The following is a 21,199-nucleotide window of genomic DNA, read 5'->3' on the forward strand; positions in this document are numbered from 1 at the left end:
GGGACGAAGTCCAGATTAGACACATTATCAACAGGTCATACAATATGATTTTTGGTAAAATGTTCTCATGAATCAAAAATAAATCTGCAAACCATATCCAAACCGTGTCAATTGTTTTCATAATTTATCATTGAAATGAATTGAGTCATACAAACACCTTCCTCGGATATCACTGATTGAACCACTAATACATGCCTGATGATGTCGTATTCCTCCTAAACATCATCACACAGTTACATTAGTCAGCATATTATCACTGTTCCTGCTGCTGTATTGACATTTAATGAATAAAACTGTAGCTAATATTGTTTTGACTTCTTGTAATTTAGCTCCACATGCATAAATTAATTCAGCATTCGTCTTTCCATATACAGTATAACAGCATGTGAACAACAGACCACCTGGTGTCCCTTTCAGGGTATAGCTGAGCTATGCCAATATGGGGTCCATATCAGTCCTTTGATAAAACTGGTATTCCTTTGTTTACCCACAAATATTCTGTCAAAGTATCATCTGTAGGTCTGGGAAGGGGGGGGGGGGGGGGTAATTTCTCCTCTAATACCTCAAGATAATTTAGATGTATTTTACTGCCCACTTTTTTATAGGCATAACATATCAATTCAGGAAAATATGCTCACATGAGGTTCGTTGAAGTAGCTACTGCACCTATCTGATGGTGAAAACTACATGAAGGAAGAAAGACACTGAAGAAAGGCACTGAGAGATCCTCATCATACCACAACTTGTACTACAGTCTCATCTTCCACACCACATTCTTAGTGTTATACAGTATGCATGCCTATATGAGGCCAAGTGCAGATACTGCAACAAATAAGTGTTTCTGAAAGGAACTAACTTTGCCAACTTCGTCCTATTGTTCTACTTAGAGTGTCATGTCAATTCCTTGGCCATGTTAAAACAATAGTTTGATACGGCGTTTTACCAATTAATCATGCAAGCATTTTACCAAATGTTAGTCATACTGTACTCGGCAATCAAGGACATGCACTGTTTTTCTAATTTGTCATTTAATTAATTAACTGGGAAGAATTGGTCCAACACATCAATCCATTTACTTACCATAAAGCAGCATTGCAAAAGAGTGTAGGCTACCTGCAAAACTTAAACTGATAGTTTTGATACATATCTACTTGACACAAAATATAAAAATGAAAGAGGTACAGCATAAAAATTAACGTGTTTGCTAAAATTTGGACTTACAGTACCGTTGCCAAGGAGGGGCTAAATCAACACTGAAGAGAGCGAGACAGTTTTATACGAAAGGTTGTAGCAAAATAAGGCTTAAAACACTTGGTGACAAATAGCTAGGCTGCGAGAGCATTGCTGAGCAGGCAGCTATATTTGTATTCCATCCTAATAAGAACACAGGGGAAGGTACGAGATCAGTTATCACATTTTGATTGCATATATTATCTATTTTATACTGTGCAAACTCCTCAGATGTGTTCATTTTGTGTTCACCTTACTTCATATGGGGAACAAACACTTAAGGAAAGGTCAGCCGGCAAGGTTAGCCTTGTCTAGAGTTCATGTATCAGGACAAAGTAGAGCAAAGGGGGGCCATTAACTACCTACAGTGCCTTCAGAAAGTATTCAGACCCCTTGACTTTGTCTACATTTCATTGTGTTACAGTCTGAATTGAACATTGATTAAATTGAGATTGTTTGTCACTTCTCTACACACAATACCCCTTAATGTCAAAGTGGAATGATGTTTTTGAAATGTTTTCAAAACAATAAAAAATGTAAAGCTGAAATGTCTTGAGTCAATAAGTATTCAACCCCTTTATTAAGTTAATGAGTAAAATGTGTTTAACAAGTCACATAATAAGTTGCATGGACTCTCTGTATGCAATAATAGTGTTTAACATGATTGTTGAATGACTACCTCATCTTTATACCACACACATACAATTATATGTAAGGTCCCTCAGTCGAGCAGTGAATTTCAAATACAGATTCAACTACAAAGACCAGGGAGGTTTTCCAATGCCTCACAAAGAAGGGCACGTATTGGTAGATGGGTAAAGAAAGAAGAAGCAAATATTGAATATCCGTTAGCATGGTGAAGTTATTAATTACACTTTGGATGGTGTATCAATACACCCAGTCACTACAAAGACACAAGTGTCCTTCCTAACTCAGTTGCCAGAGAGGAAGGAAACCGCTCAGGGATGTCAGCATGAGGCCAATGGGGACTTTAAAACAGTTACAAAGTTTAATGGCTGTGATAGGTGAAAACTGAGGATGGATCAACAACATTTTAGTTACTCCACAATACTACCCTAATTGTATGAAAAGAAGGAAGCCTGTACATAATAAACCTATTCCAAAACATGTATCTTGTTTGCAACAATGTACTAAAGTAATAGTGCAAAAAGGTGGTAAAATGTGCTAACGTGAGCTAATGTGACTAGAATGACGTTGTATAAAACAGCCAACTTTCCGGGACATAGATATGTCTTATATGGGCAGACAACTACAATTCTTGTTGATCTAACTGCAGTGTCCAATTAACAGTAGCTATTACAGTGAAAAAATACCATGCTATTGTTTGAGGAGAGTGCACAACAACAAAAAACTTTTTATCACGGCAACTGGTTTGATACATTCACCTCTGAAGGTAAATAATGTACTTACATTCAGTAATATTGCTCTGATTTGTCATCCTAAGGGTCCCAGAGATAAGATGTAGCATAGTTTTGTAGGAACTGGGGTCTACAGTTTGACCCCACTGCTGTCTCTTGCTCCACACCCACCCCGCCAGGCCATCTATATGTGTGAAAGTTAGTGTATAAGCTAATGATCCATCATGTATGACATTCCTGGGAGTGTGTAAACTAGAATTTTTTATTAACATAGCATTTTTGTATGTTCTCAATATTTATGTACTTGAAAATGTATCAATTGACCAATTCGGAATATTTGGGCAAACTCCTGGCAGACTTGATACAAAATATTGTGCAGTAATGTAATTCTTCACTGGATCAGTCTGAAATTTTGCACACACACTGCTGCCATCTGGTGGCCAAACTATATATGACACCTAGACTCCTATCTGAAAGTATAGCCTTTCTCTTGCACTTCAAAGATGATGGAACAAAACAAAAACAATATGCATGTTTTTCTTGTTTGTATTATCTTTTACCAGATCTAGTGTGTTATATTTTTCTACATTAATTTCAACTTCTTAGTGTTTCCTTTCAAATGGTATCAAGAATATGCATATCCTTGCTTCAGGCAGTTAGATTTGGGTATGTCATTTTAGGTGAACATTTAAAAAAAGGGTACGATCCTTAGGTTAGGTTAGGTTTTAACTACTTGTAGCTCTCAGGCTACATAGACATTTATCTTATGCATATAAACAGTACTGCCAATGGGGCTCTCACTAGCCCCGCCAATTCCTCTTTCTGGGATTTAGGATCCTTGTTACTACTTTTATTTTCGCTACAAATTCATTTAAATGACTTACTGAAATTCATTGGGTTGTCCTGTTCAGATTCGTGAATGTGGTGTTTCCCCCCTGGTAGTCTCCAGTGGTGGTCTAGTCAGGGTGGGTCCTAGTCGTCTTTGGTCGGGCAGGAATTTCCTTCACTTTCCCACGAAGAGTGCCACCGGTGTCTCCTTCGCAGACCCTCACCGATGCCTTCCTCAGACAGAATCACAGATCCTTGGTCGTGATGCCAGATTGTTGTGGAAATGACCACTAAGGACCACAAAGTCAAGCTTAAGTGAATGTATGTTTATTCACTCCAGCCGGGAGATTACAGACAAACAGGACTTAATATCGAGTTTAGTCAGAATCTCTGACGTGGTATTTCCCACGCATATTTTTACTATCGCTACGGGTTACAGAAAGATACCCAGAGACCGGCTGTAGAGGAGGAGAACACCTGGCAACCACAGTCTGGGCGTTCAGACAATATTTCCACTCCTGATGAACCGACCTTGTGAGAGCAAACCTCAGACACCCTATCTGTCTACAACAGGCACATTTTTAAGTATGCAACAGGTCAAACATGCATGATAAGTGTGAGACACTGAAAAAGCAGAAAGAGACACAATAAAATTCCACTACAAAGTACCTATACAAATACCTAACATCACTGGAAGAGCTGTTGGCTCTTTCCAGCTGGCTTTTTCTCGCCAGTTCCCCAAGGCTGGTTTCCTATCAGCTCTTGGAGGAGTTCTGCAAGGCGTCTTATATAGAGCGATACGTGTCCAGTCAGTAATGGCTTGCTCTGTTTGTAGTGTTTGGTTATGTATTTTTACCACTGATCTGGTATCTTTAGTCTGTCATTAACACATATCGATACTAAACATGCCACTGATATTTCTGGGGTTTCACAGAGATCAGTTATATTGTTTAAATACTTATACATTTAGTAAAGCTATTGTGAGCATTGTTGAACATAAAAAGGATGATCTAATAAATGTAACTATGTAAATTATGAAGTTATTCCTGACAATAATATTTAATTCTAGATTAAGACCTCTGTTCTCTAATAGAATGCAGTATTGGAAGATTGCATGGCGACCTGGTCACATTGGATATTAAGCCTCCCAAAATTGTGGGGTTGAATTTCATTATGTATTTATGGAATAGGTCACTTGTGATTGACCATTTCTTAACGTTGTGTAAATGTTGTTCTGCGAAGGATATCAGTTACTGAAGTTTAGACATTGTGTTGGTCTTATGTTGACACTCGTCTCCCCTAATTCACCTTGGCGCTGCAGTTTAGCAGTGGAGAAGCTCTCAAATGTCACTAGCATACTGTTCCTGAATCCTTTGATGTGACAAGTCTTTGATGTGACAAAGGAGCAAAGTTGGGCTTCTGAGAATGATGATAACTCATGACAGTGGAAAACGACTTATCTCCTTGAAAATGAAATATAAAGGACTGCAGAATTGTTTTATATATATAATATATACAGTGTATGTACAGTATATATTTTTTATTTTCTGGGAAATCTCTATAGTTTAAAGTTGTAGTTTGTGCAGGCAGTAGTCTTTGTAAGAAATCTATTTAACAAAATAGTGTAGCGTACTCTAGTTTAAAACCTAATGTTCTGTAACTAGCTTTTCCTTTGTAAAACGTCTATCATTCTAAGAAATGAAATATTATTTAGTTGGGAAACCAAACTTAATTGACCAAAAACTAAAATTGTAGTTTGCTTCTAAATAGCCTCTTATCAATAGGTGTTTTTTTCAGGGGCAAGATTACATAACCTAATAGGAAGTGATGTGGCTTAAAATAGCAACAGGATAAATGTCTATGTTTAAAAATACAAAAAATAAAAATGAACCTTTATTTAACTAGGCAAGTCAGTTAAGAACAAACTCTTATTTACAATGACGGCCTACCAAAATGCAAAAGGCCTCCTGTGGGGACGGGGGCTAGGATTCAAATGTTTAAATTAAATAAAAATATAGGACAAAACATACATCACGACAAGAGAGACACCACAACACTACATAAAGAGAGACCTAAGACAACAGCATAGAATGGCAGCAACACAACATGACAACAACATAATAGCAACTGTCACAGGTCAGGTTTTCTCCCTTGAGTGTACTACCTGAGGTTGCCACTGGAGAGCGCCCCTGGGTTACTTCTAGTATCCAGGTGACCCTGATTGGGCTTATTGGGAAACTGTGTCGGTTTCTAACCCTCCACTTCCTACCAGCTCATCGTCTTCCTCCCCTCGGGAGCCTCATCTCCCAGCCCCGGAGCGCTGTGAGGGGCATCCTGTCGTAGGTTCAAAATCAAATCAAATCAAGTTTATTTTATATGGCCCTTCGTACATCAGCTAATATCTCGAAGTGCTGTCAGAAACCCAGCCTAAAACCCCAAACAGCAAGCAATGCAGGTGTAGAAGCACGGTGGCTAGGAAAAACTCCCTAGAAAGGCCAAAACCTAGGAAGAAACCTAGAGAGGAACCAGGCTATGAGGGATGGCCAGTCCTCTTCTGGCTGTGCCGGGTGGAGATTATAACAGAACATGGCCAAGATGTTCAAAATGTTCATAAGTGACAAGCATGGTCAAATAATAATCAGGAATAAATGTCAGTTGGCTTTTCATAGCCGATCATTGGTTCCTGCTCCAATGTTCGGTGGTCTTCGAGCTGCAGGCATCAACATTTCCCACTGAGCATTCCAGAGTGGCATATGTCATCTTCTTGCTCTCAGGACAGGGGCTGGCTTCGGCCATGGCCATCTGGGAGCAGCAATCAATTTGATTCAATTGGCAAAGCTTCACCCAGGAGATGAGGAGGATTTTTGATCACCCCATCAGTGGCAGGAACGTTGTTTGCGATTGCAATTCGACAAGGCAGCCGGAGCATAGCTGATTAAGCCATTGACTTCCGGACGCTCGCCGCTGAGAGCGGTTGGGATATAGAGGCACTTCACTCAGTCTTTCTGAATGGACTCAGCGAGATTCTCAAGGACGAACTGGCTTCCTGGGACAACCCTGACACTCTGGAGGAGCTTATCACTCTGGCCATCAATTCGGCTATGGTTCTCCTTCATATCCTTCAAAGGAGCCGATGCAATTGGGAGGTGCCAGACTTTCCACTCTGGAGAGTCAGATACAGTTTCCTGCGGCCGATACAGTACGCACCTTGCTTCCGGCCAACCTGCGGTGGGACAATGGACAGTTGGACATTCCTGCTTTCATAGACTCTGGGGCTACCGGCGGTTTTCTGGATCGCACATTAGCTCGCCAACAGAGGCTGCCACTCACTAAGCTGGAGACTCCGTTGTCAGTCACTGTGCTGGATGGTCAACCCCTAGGGTCTGGGAAGGTGAAGCAACTCACCATGCCTATTCAACTACGAGTTCTGGATGACCATGTGGAGCTTATCCAGTTACATCTGGTGGACTCTCCTGAGCTTCCCCTGGTTCTTGGACATCTGTGGCTTTCCACCCATAATCCTCAAATTGACTGGCCTTCAGGAAGAGTTCTGGGATGGAATCCTTCATGTCAGTTCACCTGCCAGCAACTCTCTCCACACCTTTCCAGTCCTGCTCATCTGGAGACTTCCAATCCTACTGTTTTGGGTCAGATCTTACGCAAATAAAGGACCAGCAAACTACCTCCTCACAGGCCCTACGATTGTGCCATCGACCTCCTGTCTGGTACCACTCCTCTGAGAGGAGGGCTGTATTCTCTCTCAGGTCCAGAGACTGCAGCCATGAACAGTTATATTGAGGAGGTGCTGGCGGCTGATTTTATTTGTTTTTGTCCGTGCACGGGGGTTTTCTTTGTTGGGAAGAAGGATGGGGGATTACGTCCCTGTATCGATTACTGGGATTTAAATAACATTACCAACAAGAACCATTACCCCTTCCTCTTCTGTCATCAGCGTTTGAGAGACTCCAGGGAGCTACGGTTTTCTCTAAATTGGAGTTACGGATGCGCACAATCTGGTGCGCATCTGACAGGGAGATGAGTGGAAGACAGCGTTCAACACTCCTTGTGGACATTATGAGTACCGACTCATGCCGTTTTGACTTACTAATGCTCCAGCTGTTTTCCAGGCCCTGGTTTAATGATGTGATGCACGACCGTCACCAGTTCGTGTTTGTGTACCTGGATGACATCCTTAACTTCTCTTCCAAAATGTCCAGGACCATTTTCCTGTCCTGCAAAGCATTCCAAATGTAACAAGTACTTTTGAGTGTCAGGGAAAGTAAAAAGTACATTATTTTCTTTAGGTATGTAGTGAAGTAAAAGTAGTCAAAAATATAAATAGTTAGGGCCTCCCGGGTGGGGCAGTGGTCTAGGGCACTGCATCGCAGTGCTAGCTGTGCCACCAGAGACTCTGGGTTTGCGCCCAGGCTCTGTCGCAGCCGACGCACAATTGGCCTAGCGTAGTCCGGTTTAGGGAGGGTTTGGACAAGGGATATCCTTGTCTCATCGCGACTCCTGTGGCGGGCCGGGTGCAGTGCGCGCTAACCAAGGTAGCCAGGTGCACGGTGTTTCCTCCGACACATTGGTGCGGCTGGCTTCCGGGTTGGAGGCGCCCTGTGTTAAGAAGCAGTGCGGCTTGGTTGGGTTGTGTTTTGGAGGACGCATGGCTTTCGACCTTTGTCTCTCCCGAGCCCGTACGGGAGTTGTAGCGATGAGACAAGATAGTAATTACTAACAATTGGATACCATGAAATTGGGGAGAAAAGGGGGTAAAAAAATACATATAAATAGTTAAGTAAAGTACAGATACCCCAAAAAACTACTTAAGTAGTACTTTAAAGTATTTTTACGTAAGTACTTTACACCACTGCCTGTTGCACACAACAAGCAGAAGGGGATTTATCGCTGATTTAAGATAAAATTGTCAACCCTGTTACGATCAACCCTGTCACTTTATTCAGCACTTAATAGGCACTTACTGTAGTATTTTTTTAATTTAGCATCTTGAGATGGGAAAACTTGTTTTTATGAAGTTGAACATGTGCTCTTTATGACAGAATGTTAAAAGTTGGTGAAATCCAACGTTTTTTATGACCAAGTAACACATCTCACAAGGCACCGAATTGTGGAACGACCCACCTAATTAGCACTTACCAGTTTTGCTGTGCGTGATGAATTCAGTCTAGCATGTTTCTGCACTTAAAGGTTGCTTTTGATTATGCTGATGATTATGATGGTAATGATGGTAATGATGATGATGATGGTGATGATGATGATGAGGGTGATGACGATGATGATGATGATGATGATTATGATGGTGATGATGATTATGATGGTGATGATGATGATGATGATTGTCATGATGATTATTATGATGATGATGATTATGATGGTGATGATGATGATGATTATGATGGTGATGATGGTGATGGTGATGATGACAATGGTGATGATGAGGGTGATGATGATGATGATTATGATGGTGATGATGATGATTGTCATGATGATGTTGATTGTGATGATAATGATGGTGATGATGATGATTATGATGGTGATGATTACGATGATGATGGTGATGATGATGATCGCCATGATGATGATTATGATGATTATAATGATTACGATGATGGTGGTGATGATGATTGTCATGATGATTATTATGATGATGATGATGATGGTGATGATGATGATGGTGATTATGATCGTGATGATGCTGATTGTCATGATGATGCTGATTGTCATGATGATTATTATGATGATGATTATTATGATGATGATGATGGTGATGTTGATGATTGTGATGATGATTATGATGTTGATGATGATATTGATGATTATGATGGTGATGATGGTGATGGGGATGATGATGATGCTGATGGTGATGATGAGGGTGATGATGACGATGATTATGACGGTGATGACGATGATGATTATGATGATGATGGTGATGATGATGATTGTCATGATAATGATGCTTGTGATGATGATGATGATGATGATAGTGATGATGATGATTATGATGATGATGATGATTATGATGGTGGTGATTACGATAATGATGGTGATGATGATTATGATGGTGATGATGGTGATGATGATGATGATGATGATGATGATGATGATGATGATGATGATGATGATGATGATTGTCATGATGATGATTATGATGATGATGATGGTGATGATGATATATTTACGATATATTCGTAAATATATCATATATTTATGATATATTTACGTTTATTTCCCCATCCCAGAGTAAGGTGCCATCATGAGCACTGACGCAGAGATTGTGGTATTTGGCCCAACGACCATTTGCCTCTGAGGCCCAGGCTGCTCCCTTTGATGCCAAAACAGCTTTCTTTGTGGTTGAGCCCAAAGAAATGCACCTCAAAGGAATTTATCATTCATCATGGAATTATTTAAAAAACACTATTCACATGTATGACGGATGCATATTTTGCATATATTTACACATAAAATGACACTTCAAATCAAAACGACACAAGTTAAAAAAAAAAACCTCTGTAAAAGTCTGACTATAAGACCTAAGAACCTGTGTGTGGAATAATGGGAATGTACATCCTTTGAAGACTGAGAAAAATGAATTGGCGCCCTGGGAACATGTCATTTTGAGAAAATGGCTGATAAAGATAGGCTAATGCAATTAAAATTGACTTTCCATAAATATGACCATTTATGTCACATTAATTAAACTTCTATTCATATATCACTTCTAAACGGACAAATAAACATTAAATTTACATTTTACAAATACATTAGCACGTTTAATACATATGTTTCAAACAATAGAGCATATGCTTTGAATACTGGTCTGTTAGGCAAATATGCAGTTTTGGGCAAATTCGCATATCACTTTGCTCAATTTGTTACATACAAGGAATTTGTATGGCTGTTGAAATGTGTACAACATTATTCAACTATGCATGCCCCATATGCAAGGTACCCTTTGAGATGTTACTGTTGACGCTTTACTTTCTTGACTGTGTCATGGGACCTGCGCCTACGCTTGGCAAACTCCATTGAAGCAGCATCAGGTCTCACAACTCCTCTCTGATTGCTCCAGTGTCACCAAAGGTCTGTCAAGCCACAATTTGTTCATCACATTTGTTATAGCAGTGGCTCCCTCTTTGAACGTGGCTACTGCCATACTGGCTGCTCCGTCAATGCGGCTTTTGGGGCATCGCGACCCTATTACAGAGTTCAGACATTCATTTGCATTCTGGGTTCCTCCGTGCTACATTCTTTTGAGGACGTTATAATTTGGCATCCTGTGATATACAGCTACCATTTTCTGTGCAACCTCTCTATTAAAAAAGTTATGGCCTCCAAGGTTTTTGTGACAGGGTGGAGCTTCACCATTTTCTATGGCTCGCTGGTACCAGCACCAATGCACACACCTATCCCGTAGTTGGAAGTGAATCCTCTCTTGTGCCAAGTGCCATCGAAGGATACATTAATGTCTATGATGGCATCTGGGTCTATATCTGCGTATGCTCTTCTAATGATCTTTGCAGCGCTCTCCATTGACTGCAGCCCTCTCTGAATCTCTGCAACTAAAGTGGGGGGAAAAGTACTTATTATGTCTGTCGACATTACAGACATAACTGCAGGACTAAATATCAGCATGCTACACCATGTAAATATTAGCATTACAGCATGTATTTACTTTATGTAAAGCTCATTTCTCACTAATCGCAGGTAGTGATCGCAGGTCACTAATCGCCTACACTAACTAATCGCAGGACACTAATCGCCTACACTAATTGTAGGCCTATGTGACAGTCTCATTGTATAGTTATGGTTTCCTATCACTCTGTTTTGTTAACTTTGAATACATTTCATGGAGCAAGGAAATAAAGATTATTTATACACAGCAAGTCACCTGACAATAATGGGCTACTCTCCCTTTTTATTTACCGGTCATTCTCCTGTCATGTCTCTGATATGAGCTGAGAAGCAAGGCAGGAATCCCTAGGATTTTGCTTATTTTCTTTAGAGCTGCATAACCAAGTCCAAGTTCGTGGGCTAGAAGTACCATCCTCACATTTCTATCAAATGCCACATCCCCCCTGGAGCACTCCTGCAGCCTGGAGGAAGTGTAAACACTCCGCCTAAATGCATCACGATCACCTTCACTGTCTGCACATTCTATCATGACAAAATCACTGGTTGGTGAAGTCTATGTTGATTTTCAGTCCATTGTTTAGACACTTAGGGCAAATCAAATCATGTACAAGTTGGTTTATTTGAGACGTGGAATAAAAGCCACTGTTGGCTGGCTGATGTCTGGTTGATCGCTGCTAGCTGTCATCTTCATCTCAACTAATTTGTGTTTCAACGCGCTGCTGCGGGCTAGCTTCTTTTCCTCCTCTACCTGTGCTGCCACTGCTTCGATCGGCGGATCAGGCACCATTTTTCTTTCATTCAGCTGCTTTTCTTGCATCGCCTATTTTTATTCACATACTGTAGGTATATTCTTCAAGAGCTCCAGAGCGCTCAGGACCTTAGACTAGGGCGAAGGTTCGCCTTCCAACAGAACAACAACCCTAAGCACAAAGCCAAGACAATGCAGGAGTGGCTTCAGGACAAGTCTCTGAATGTCCTTGAGTGTCCCAGCCAGGGCCCGGACTTGAACGCGATCGAACATCTCTGTAGAGACCTGAAAGTAGCTGTGCAGCGATGCTCCCCATCTAACCTGACAGAGCTTGAGAGAATCTGCAGAGAAGGATGGGAGAAACACCCCCAATACAGGTGTGCCGAGCTTGTAGCATAATACCCAAGAAGACTCGAAGCTGTAATCGCTGCCAAAGGTGCTTCAACAAAGTACTGAGTAAAGTGTCTGAATACTTATGTAAATGTACTGTTTTTTAACGTGTAGATTGATGAGGGAAAAAAACGATGTAATCAATTTTAGAATAAGGCTGTAAGGTAACAAAATGTGGAAAAAGTTAAGGGGTCTGAATACTTTCCCAATGCAACGTTAAAACCCATGCTAATACAACAACAGATTACTGTACTGTAATTGTGTAATAAGCCTGGAACTGGTTTCCACTTGCCTTTCCTTTTTCAGGCCAAGAGAACCAGTCAATCCTGATCACCTAAATCCAAACCAATGATGGTAAAATTATGGTAAAATGATGTTTAAAATACAATTGCTAGCTAGCTGAACATTGTTCAGTGATGCAGTTGAGTATGCTCTAAGTGAGATTGAATTGAATAAAGATGAACAATGAGAATCATCTGTGTCTACTCCAGTTGAGAATCTGGTGCAGGAAAGACTGTTAACACCAAACGTGTCATCCAGTAATTTGAGACAATCTCAGTGTCTGGAGGGACGAAGGAACAAGCAACAGCTAATGCTTCTGGGAAAATAAAGGTCAGAAATATTACTATAGCCTTACAGATCCCGTATGAAGGGGTTGTATGCATCAACACTAACATATTTGATGACAGGGCTCGCTGGAGGATCAAATCATTCCAGCTACCTCCCTACTGGAGACTTATGGTAAAGCCAAGATGGTGAGAAAAGACCATTCCTCTTGTTTTGTAAGTGTAAAATCTACACTTTTGCATTTGTAAACATTCTTCTGATAGGTTTTTGGGGGTAATATACTGATGGATATCTAATTCACTTTTGAGGGTAAGTTCATCAGAATCCATTTTGGAACAAGTGGAAAGTTGGCCTCTGCTGATATTGAAACACGTACGTGCCTTCTGGTCAGTGTAGCTTTATCCAGTTGTGATTGACACATGTAAAAGGCTCCTGCTCATACAAACACATATGCTACAGATCTGCTGGAGAAGTCTAGAGTGACATTCCAGCTAGTTGATCATTAGAAAACCCTTTTGCAATTATGTTAGCACAGCTGAAATCTATTGTTCTGATTAAAGAAGCAATAAAACTGGCCTTCTTTAGACTAGTTGAGTATCTGGAGCATCAGCATTTGTGGGTTCGATTACAGGCTCAAAATGGCCAGAAACAAAGAACTTTCTTCTGAAACTCGTCAGTCTATTCTTGTTCTGAGAAATGAAGGCTATTCCATGTGAGAAATTGCCAAGAAACTGAGGATCTTGTACAATACTGTATACTACTCCCTTCAGAAAACAGCGCGAACTGGAGCTAACCAGAATAGAAAAAGGAGTGGGAGGCCCCGGTGCACAACTGAGCAAGAGGACAAGTACATTAGTGTCTAGTTTGAGAAACAGACGCCTCAAAAGTCCTCAACTGGCAGCTTCATTAAATAGTACCCACAAAACACAATTTTCAATGTCAACAGTGAAGAGGCGACTCCGGGATGCTGGCCTTCTAGGCAGAGTTCCTCTGTCCAGTGTCTGTGTTCTTTTGCCCAACTTTATCTTATTGGCCAGTCTGAGATATGGCTTTTTCTTTGCAACTCTAATCAGCACAACAGTTTTCATCAGTTCTAACATAATTGCAGAAGGGTTTTCCAATAATCAATTAGCCTTTTAAAATGATAAACTTTGATTAGCTAACACAACGTGCCATTGGAACACAGGAGTGATGGTTGCTGATAGTGGGCCTCTGTACGCCTATGTAGATATTCTCTTAAAAATCAGCCGTTTCCCGCTACAATGATAATTTACAACATTAACACTGTATTTCTGATCAATTTGATGTTATTTTAATGGACAAAAAAATTGCCAGAGCCGCCCTTCAGTCCGGAGCCGCCCGTCAGTCCTGAGCCACCCCTCAGTCCTGAGCCGCCCCTCAGTGCGGAGCCGCCCTTCAGTCCGGAGCCGCCCTTCAGTCCGGAGCCGCCCTTCAGTCCGGAGCCGCCCTTCAGTCCGGAGCTGCCTTTCAGTCCGGATCTACCCCTCAGTCCTGAGCTACCCCTCAGTCCTGAGCTGCCCCTCAGTCCTGAGCTGCCCTTCAGTCCTGAGCTGCCCCTCAGTCCTGAGCTGCCCTTCAGTCCTGAGCTGCCCCTCAGTCCGAAGCTGCCCCTCAGTCCGGAGCTGCCCCTCAGTCCAGAGGCACTCCTCAGTCCAGTGGGGCCCTTCCCAGGCCAAGGTCGGTGGCGAGGTTCGCCGCTCAAAGGACGTCACTGAAGCGGACAAAGACAATGGTGGAGTGGGGTCCACGTCCAGCGCCAGAGCCGCCACCGCGGACAGTTGCCCACCCAGACCCTCCCCTATAGGATCAGGTTTTGCGGCCGGATTCCGCACCTTGGGTAGGGGGGGGGGGGGGGGGGGGGGGGGGTGTACTGTCACATTCTGACCATAGTTCTTTTGTATTTTCTTTGTTTTAGTGTGATCAGGGCGTGAGTTGGGTGGGTAATCTATGTTTTCTATTTCTGTGTTGGTTTTCTGTGTTTGGCCTGATATGGTTCTCAATCAGAGGCAGCTGTCAATCGTTGTCCCTGATTGGGAACCATATTTAGGTAGCCTGTTTTCTGTTGGGTTTTGTGGGTGGTTGTTTTCAGTCTTTGTGTGTCTGCACCAGATAAAACTGTTTCGGTTTTCACTTTGTTGTTTTTTGTATTTTGAGTTGTTCACTTTCATTAAATAAGATGAACAATTACCTCGCTGCGCATTGGTCCTCCGATCTGAGAAGTAAGAAATGCCTTGGAGGAAGCAGAGGTAACAGTCCAGTAAAAAGCATGAGCTGATGCACATCCAAGTTGGTAGAGGTGCTGACTAAATGGAATTGTAAACTGGGTAAAAATAAAAAATAAAGTTGACACTCTATACAGTATATGCTCCCAACAAATGAACGAGTATACCTAAGCAGAGCTAATGCTATAAAAAGTACTTTGATATACTGTAATGTTCATGACATTCCTTGTTATATTATTATTTTCAACAGACTTTGTAGTCTTTGATATGGCATCCTACTTCAGCAAGCCTTACAGGCTTCACTGGAGCACGAGGAGTCCAAGATTCTCAATGCTCAGCTAGAGCTAACCCAGGTAAATAAGTGAAGTTGACAGGAAGCTGGCAGAGAAGGATGAGGAGACAGAGCAGATCAAGAGGAACAGCCAGAGGATGATGGACTCCATGCAGAACACTCTGGACTCTGAGATCAGGAGCAGGAACGATGCCATGAGAGTCAAGAAGAAGATGGAGGGAGACCTCAATGAGATGGAGATTCAGCTGAGCCATGCCAACCGCCAGGCTGCTGAAAGCCAGAAACAGCTGAGGAACGTCCAGGGAGCGTTCAAGGTACACTTTAGTTTATCATGGCGTAGGAATAACCTGATGATGGCTGAGATTGAAGAACTGAGGGCTGTACTGGAGCAGACAGAGAGAGGCCGCTTAGTGGTCGAGCAGGAGCTGATGCCAATGAACGTGTGGGACTGCTGCTCTCCCAGGTAAAGTCCACAAAATGCCCAATTGAAAATGTGCTTCCCATGTATTAATTTTAACATAAGCACGTTATCATAACTTGTTTAGAATACAAGCCTCATCAACACTAAAAAGAAGCTGGAGACTGACTTTCCTCAGGTCAAAGGTGAAATGGAAGACACTGTCCAGGAAGCAAGAAATGCAGAGGAAAAGGCCAAGAAGGCTATTACTAATGTGAGTCTACATACATTAAATAACTACAGTGGGGCAAAAAAGTATTTAGTCAGCCACCAATTGTGCAAGTTCTCCCACTTAAAAAGATGAGAGAGGCCTGTAATTTTCATCATAGGTACACTTCAACTATGACAGACAAAATGAGAAGAAAAAAATCCAGAAAATCACATTGTAGGATTTTTTATGAATTTATTTGCAAATTATGGTGGAAAATAATTATTTGGTCAATAACAAAAGTTTATCTCAATACTTTGTTGTATACCCTTTGTTGGCAATGACAGAGGTCAAACGTTTTCTGTAAGTCTTCACAAGGTTTTCACACACTGTTGCTGGTATTTTGGCCCATTCCTCCATGCAGATCTCCTCTAGAGCAGTGATGTTTTGGGGCTGTTGCTGGGCAACACGGACTTTCAACTCCCTCCAAAGATTTTCTATGGGGTTGAGATCTGGAGACTGGCTAGGCCACTCCAGGACCTTGAAATGCTTCTTACGAAGCCACTCCTTCGTTGCCCGGGCGGTGTGTTTGGGATCATTGTCATGCTGAAAGACCCAGCCACTTTTCATCTTCAATGCCCTTGCTGATGGAAGGAGGTTTTCACTCAAAATCTCACGATACATGGCCCCATTCATTCTTTCCTTTACACGGATCAGTTGTCCTGGTCCCTTTGCAGAAAAACAGCCGCAAAGCATGATGTTTCCACCCCCATGTTTCCACCCCCAGGCTTTGTTACTTTGGTCCCAGCTCTCTGCAGGTCATTCACTAGGTCCCCCCGTGTGGTTCTGGGATTTTTGCTCACCGTTCTTGTGATCATTTTGACCCCACGGGGTGAGATCTTGTGTGGAGCCCCAGATCGAGGGAGATTATCAGTGGTCTTGTATGTCTTCCATTTCCTAATAATTGCTCCCACAGTTGATTTCTTCAAACCAAGCTGCTTACCTATTGCAGATTCAGTCTTCCCAGCCTGGTGCAGGTCTACAATTTTGTTTCTGGTGTCCTTTGACAGCTCTTTGGTCTTGGCCATAGTGGAGTTTGGAGTGTGACTGTTTGAGGTTGTGGACAGGTGTCTTTTATACTGTTAACAAGTTCAAACAGGTGCCATTAATACAGGTAACGAGTGGAGACCAGAGGAGCCTCTTAAAGAAGAAGTTACGGGTCTGTGAGAGCCAGAAATCTTGCTTGTTTGTAGGTGACCAAATACTTATTTTCCACCATAATTTGCAAATAAATTCATAAAAAATCCTACAATGTGATTTTCTTGGTTTTCTTCTTCTGATTTTGTCTGTCATAGTTGAAGTGTACCTATGATGAAAATTACAGGCCTCTGTCATCTTTTTAAGTGGGAGAACTTGCACAATTGGTGGCTGACTAAATACTTTTTTGCCCCACTGTATAAGTAGACTTTGATAGCCGTCTTGGCCATTAATATCTCATTCTTTGTCAGCACAATCAAGTTTTGTACAATACTATACTGTCTTGTTTTAGTTCCTTTTCCCAAACATGTTTGTGTAAAAATGCCATTTCCATTTGGAGCCAAACATTGCCAGTGCTATAATTATGTGCACATTAAGGACAATACTTTCATTTTGCAATAATCCAGCCTGCCATGAATACAGGGGAGCTGAAGAAGGAGCAGGACACCAGCTCTCACCTGGAGAGGATGAAGAAGAACCTGGAGGTCACAGTGAAGGACCTGCAGCACCGTCTGGATGAGGCTGAGAACCTGGCCATGAAGGGCGGAAAGAAACAACTCCAGAAACTGGAGTCTAGGGTAAACTCCTTAACTATGTATCGTTCATTAATTTGAAAGAAAGTCGACTCCATAATTGAAAAGGCAACACTTTAGTTATAATTTAGTATTACCATCACAACAAAACACAGTAGTCTTATATTTCAGGTCCGTGAGCTGGAAGGTGAAGTTGACGCTGAACAGAGACATGGGGCTGATGCTATCAAAGGTATCTTCAAATATGAGGGAAGAGTCAAGGAGCTCACATACCAGGTTAAGATTTTTCTTAGTAATTATAATAATAGTCTATTTATGAAGCTACACATGATATAATGCGTACAGTATATTATTTTATACCCCACAGACTGAAGAGGTTCCAGGATCTGGTTGACACGCTGAGGAAGCCGTAAGTACAATACTTGCTTGACTTGACATCTTGCTTTATTGAGATGGTTTATTTATGTAGTGTTACAAGGTGCAGGAACTTTGGTATTAGTGTAATAGCCTTTGTTTTAGCTTTATCACAGAAGGGACCATCACTGCAAGTAGTTTCAGTATATATCAGGGATGTTTCTGCCATTGAAATCTTTGGGCCGCATAGTTTTTCTTTTCAGACCACCGAAAAATGTACGTTTAAAATACATTTAATGGACCTATGTATTATTTGAAAATATAATATTTGAGAACTAACAATCGCCTAAATAAAAGCTAGACAGTCAGGGAAAATAGAAAATTCACAAAATATTGAATTTAGCAGTATTGCTTGTGTTATTATGTTTGAGCAAAGGAACACAGTATTAGCCATGGCAAAATTCACAGAATTTAAGGAAATTGGTTTTAAAACTGCAACATTTTCTCTCAGCTCCATAGCAAAATGTTTAGAATTGCAGGAAATTGGCTTAAACATACAAATATCTCTCTAAACCACCGCTTAGCTGCTTTTAGCAATGCTAGTATTTACACACTAGCATCGTGGGAATTAGCTTGCAAAAAAATTGAATTGTCCGCTGGAAGTTAAATAAAATTACATTTCCACTTACTGTTGATTGTCTGTAGCGTTGGAGGGGGGAATGTGAAGAAAAAATAACATTAATGGAATTTATAATTAAACAGAATTTCTAAGGGTGGGTCTGTTGTAGACCTATGCAGTATACCTCAGCGAGGTCAGTTCCTCTCTACTTCATGTCAAAATAAGTCCCACACAAGTTCTTGCTTTTTTGTGCAGGTATGGAGCACGTGCAGGACTTATTTTGACATGAGGTAAGCAGAGAGGAAGTGTGTCTACAACAGACCCAAGTTTGGAAAGTCTGTTTAATTTATGTTCTATTTGATGATTTTTCTGAATTGTTCTCAATTTCCCCCCTGCATAAGGACCAAACCTACAGACAATCAACAGAGTAAGTTGAAATGCTATTCTATTTCACTTCTGGCGGGCAATTCTGTTATTTTTGCAAGCTAATTCCCAGCACCACTAGTGTGTAAATACTAGTGGTGCTAAAAGCAGATAGGGGCTGCTAAAGGTTTCTAAAAAATTCAGCCACACTAACCGGCTGATACACACATTTCCATGCCCCCTGCCACGGCCTTTTATATTCTGGAAAAAAAACTATATATGTATAAAATATAAACTCCTTCCTTTCATTCTAATGCATGCATGATTTTCAATAAACAAATAACAAAATAGTGTAGTTATGGGATCAGATCTGTCAATCAATCATACACACTCATTACTTTGACTCTATCATTCAGTTATTCCCCATGACTTTAAATGTTTTTTGCGTCGTTTTTTTTTTTTTACATATATAAATATTAAAAAGTGTTTTGACACCCCTACAGGAAGAGCAGGCCAACACTCACCTGTCCAGGTAAAGGAAGCTGCAGCATGAGCTTGAGGTCAACAAATTCAACAAAATGAGAGCAAAGAGTCATGAAGTTGGCAAGGTATAATCAAATATTTTGTTCTCTGATTTCCTTAGATATGTTGACTTTAATGAACCCAGATTAAAGATGAATGATATGCAAGTACATATAAAATAGACAAAAATTACATGATCCTTTTTCTTGTTAATCCATTTAGGGAAAAGAAGCTGGAGAATTAAGTGCAGCCCTGAAGAGAGACATTAACAAGGAGTCATACAATATGAGTTCCCGATAAAATGTTCTCGTATAAAATAGTAATTCAATAAAGTGAGCTGACAAAGCCTGTAAATTTGTGATTTCTTCCTATCATTATGCTGCTGTAATAATGTATAGTATTGGTAGTTAATGTTTTGGTTTAGCTAATGGGTTGTATTTTGGTATGCAATTTTCCATTATACATTCTACAATGTTTTTATGTTGTGAAAAAATAAATATGGTGGCCCCTAGGGTCTAAGGATAGGCAACACACCCCATTAAAATTCTCAGTGGGAGAATCTCAAATGTTTTTTCTCACCTCACCTCCTCTCCTCCGTCCTCTCTCTGGAAACAAATGCCTTTGCATGAAATGAGACTCTCCTCCTCAGCTCACGAGTCATCATGTAAATTATAAAACAATCCCACGCTACCTGCCGCAAGGATTCTTTTGTGCATCCTCTGTCAAAGTAGGTAATCATAACAAATTGTCATTCTCCTCGATCACTTATCGGTTTCCAGGTCATGGAGGAGAGGAGGACGGAAGAGTCTGGGAGAGCAGACATTTTCCAATTGGGAATATCCCATAATGTACGGAAATGCTTAGACTTTCCTTGGCTAATGACAAAACTAAAAATGGAGCAAAATGCCTGAAAGACGGTTTTGCTCAATCAACTATTAAATATATTGTAGATTTTGATTACACTGAAGTAATGTAGAAAATGCCTATCAAATACATATGCTTATAATTTGTTATATATTTCACTACATTCAATACCAAATGACTATTCCTACTCACACACAATTCAATAGTTAAAACTTATCCCTTGAACTAGGCCTGAAGAGAATGTCTTGATTTAACCAACTGCTCCCAATGACGGATTTTATGTACATAACTTTATAGATAACGACAATGTCTATTACTAAAAAATAAACTTCACCTCTTTACTAAAGGTGAGAGACAAGCATGAATTCCAATATTAAAATGTGAGTTCCTGTGGACTTCAGATTGTGGTCACCTTTTACAATGATAATATCTGGAAATAGTTCAAGTCTAACAAGATTAGATTTTTAGGCCCATTTAATTGCCAGAGCTATTCTTGCTGTCTTTTTTGGACATCACACCCCTTATGTAACGTGTATAACAAAAACATCTGCATATAAAACATTAACAAAACATGTTCTGTGTGGTATGCTCCAGAAATGTGGATGCAGCTATGGGCTTGAACCTAGATATGTGTTACTTATCGATGAGCCTAAATAACATATACAGTTGAAGTCGGACATTTACATACACCTTAGCCAAATACATTTAAACTCAGTTTTGCACAATTCCAGACATTTAATTAGAATAAAAATTCC

At 40.8% G+C, this 21,199-nt stretch overlaps 1 pseudogene; it reads left to right on the forward strand.

Moving 5' to 3' along the window:
• The first annotated feature begins 6,570 nt into the window (after window positions 1-6,570).
• Window positions 6,571-19,672, forward strand: LOC129851532 (myosin heavy chain, fast skeletal muscle-like; annotated as a pseudogene).
• Window positions 19,673-21,199: the final 1,527 nt, after the last annotated feature.

The sequence above is a fragment of the Salvelinus fontinalis genome, chromosome 3 (genome assembly GCF_029448725.1).
Source record: "Salvelinus fontinalis isolate EN_2023a chromosome 3, ASM2944872v1, whole genome shotgun sequence".
Classification (NCBI taxonomy): Eukaryota; Metazoa; Chordata; class Actinopteri; order Salmoniformes; family Salmonidae; genus Salvelinus; species Salvelinus fontinalis.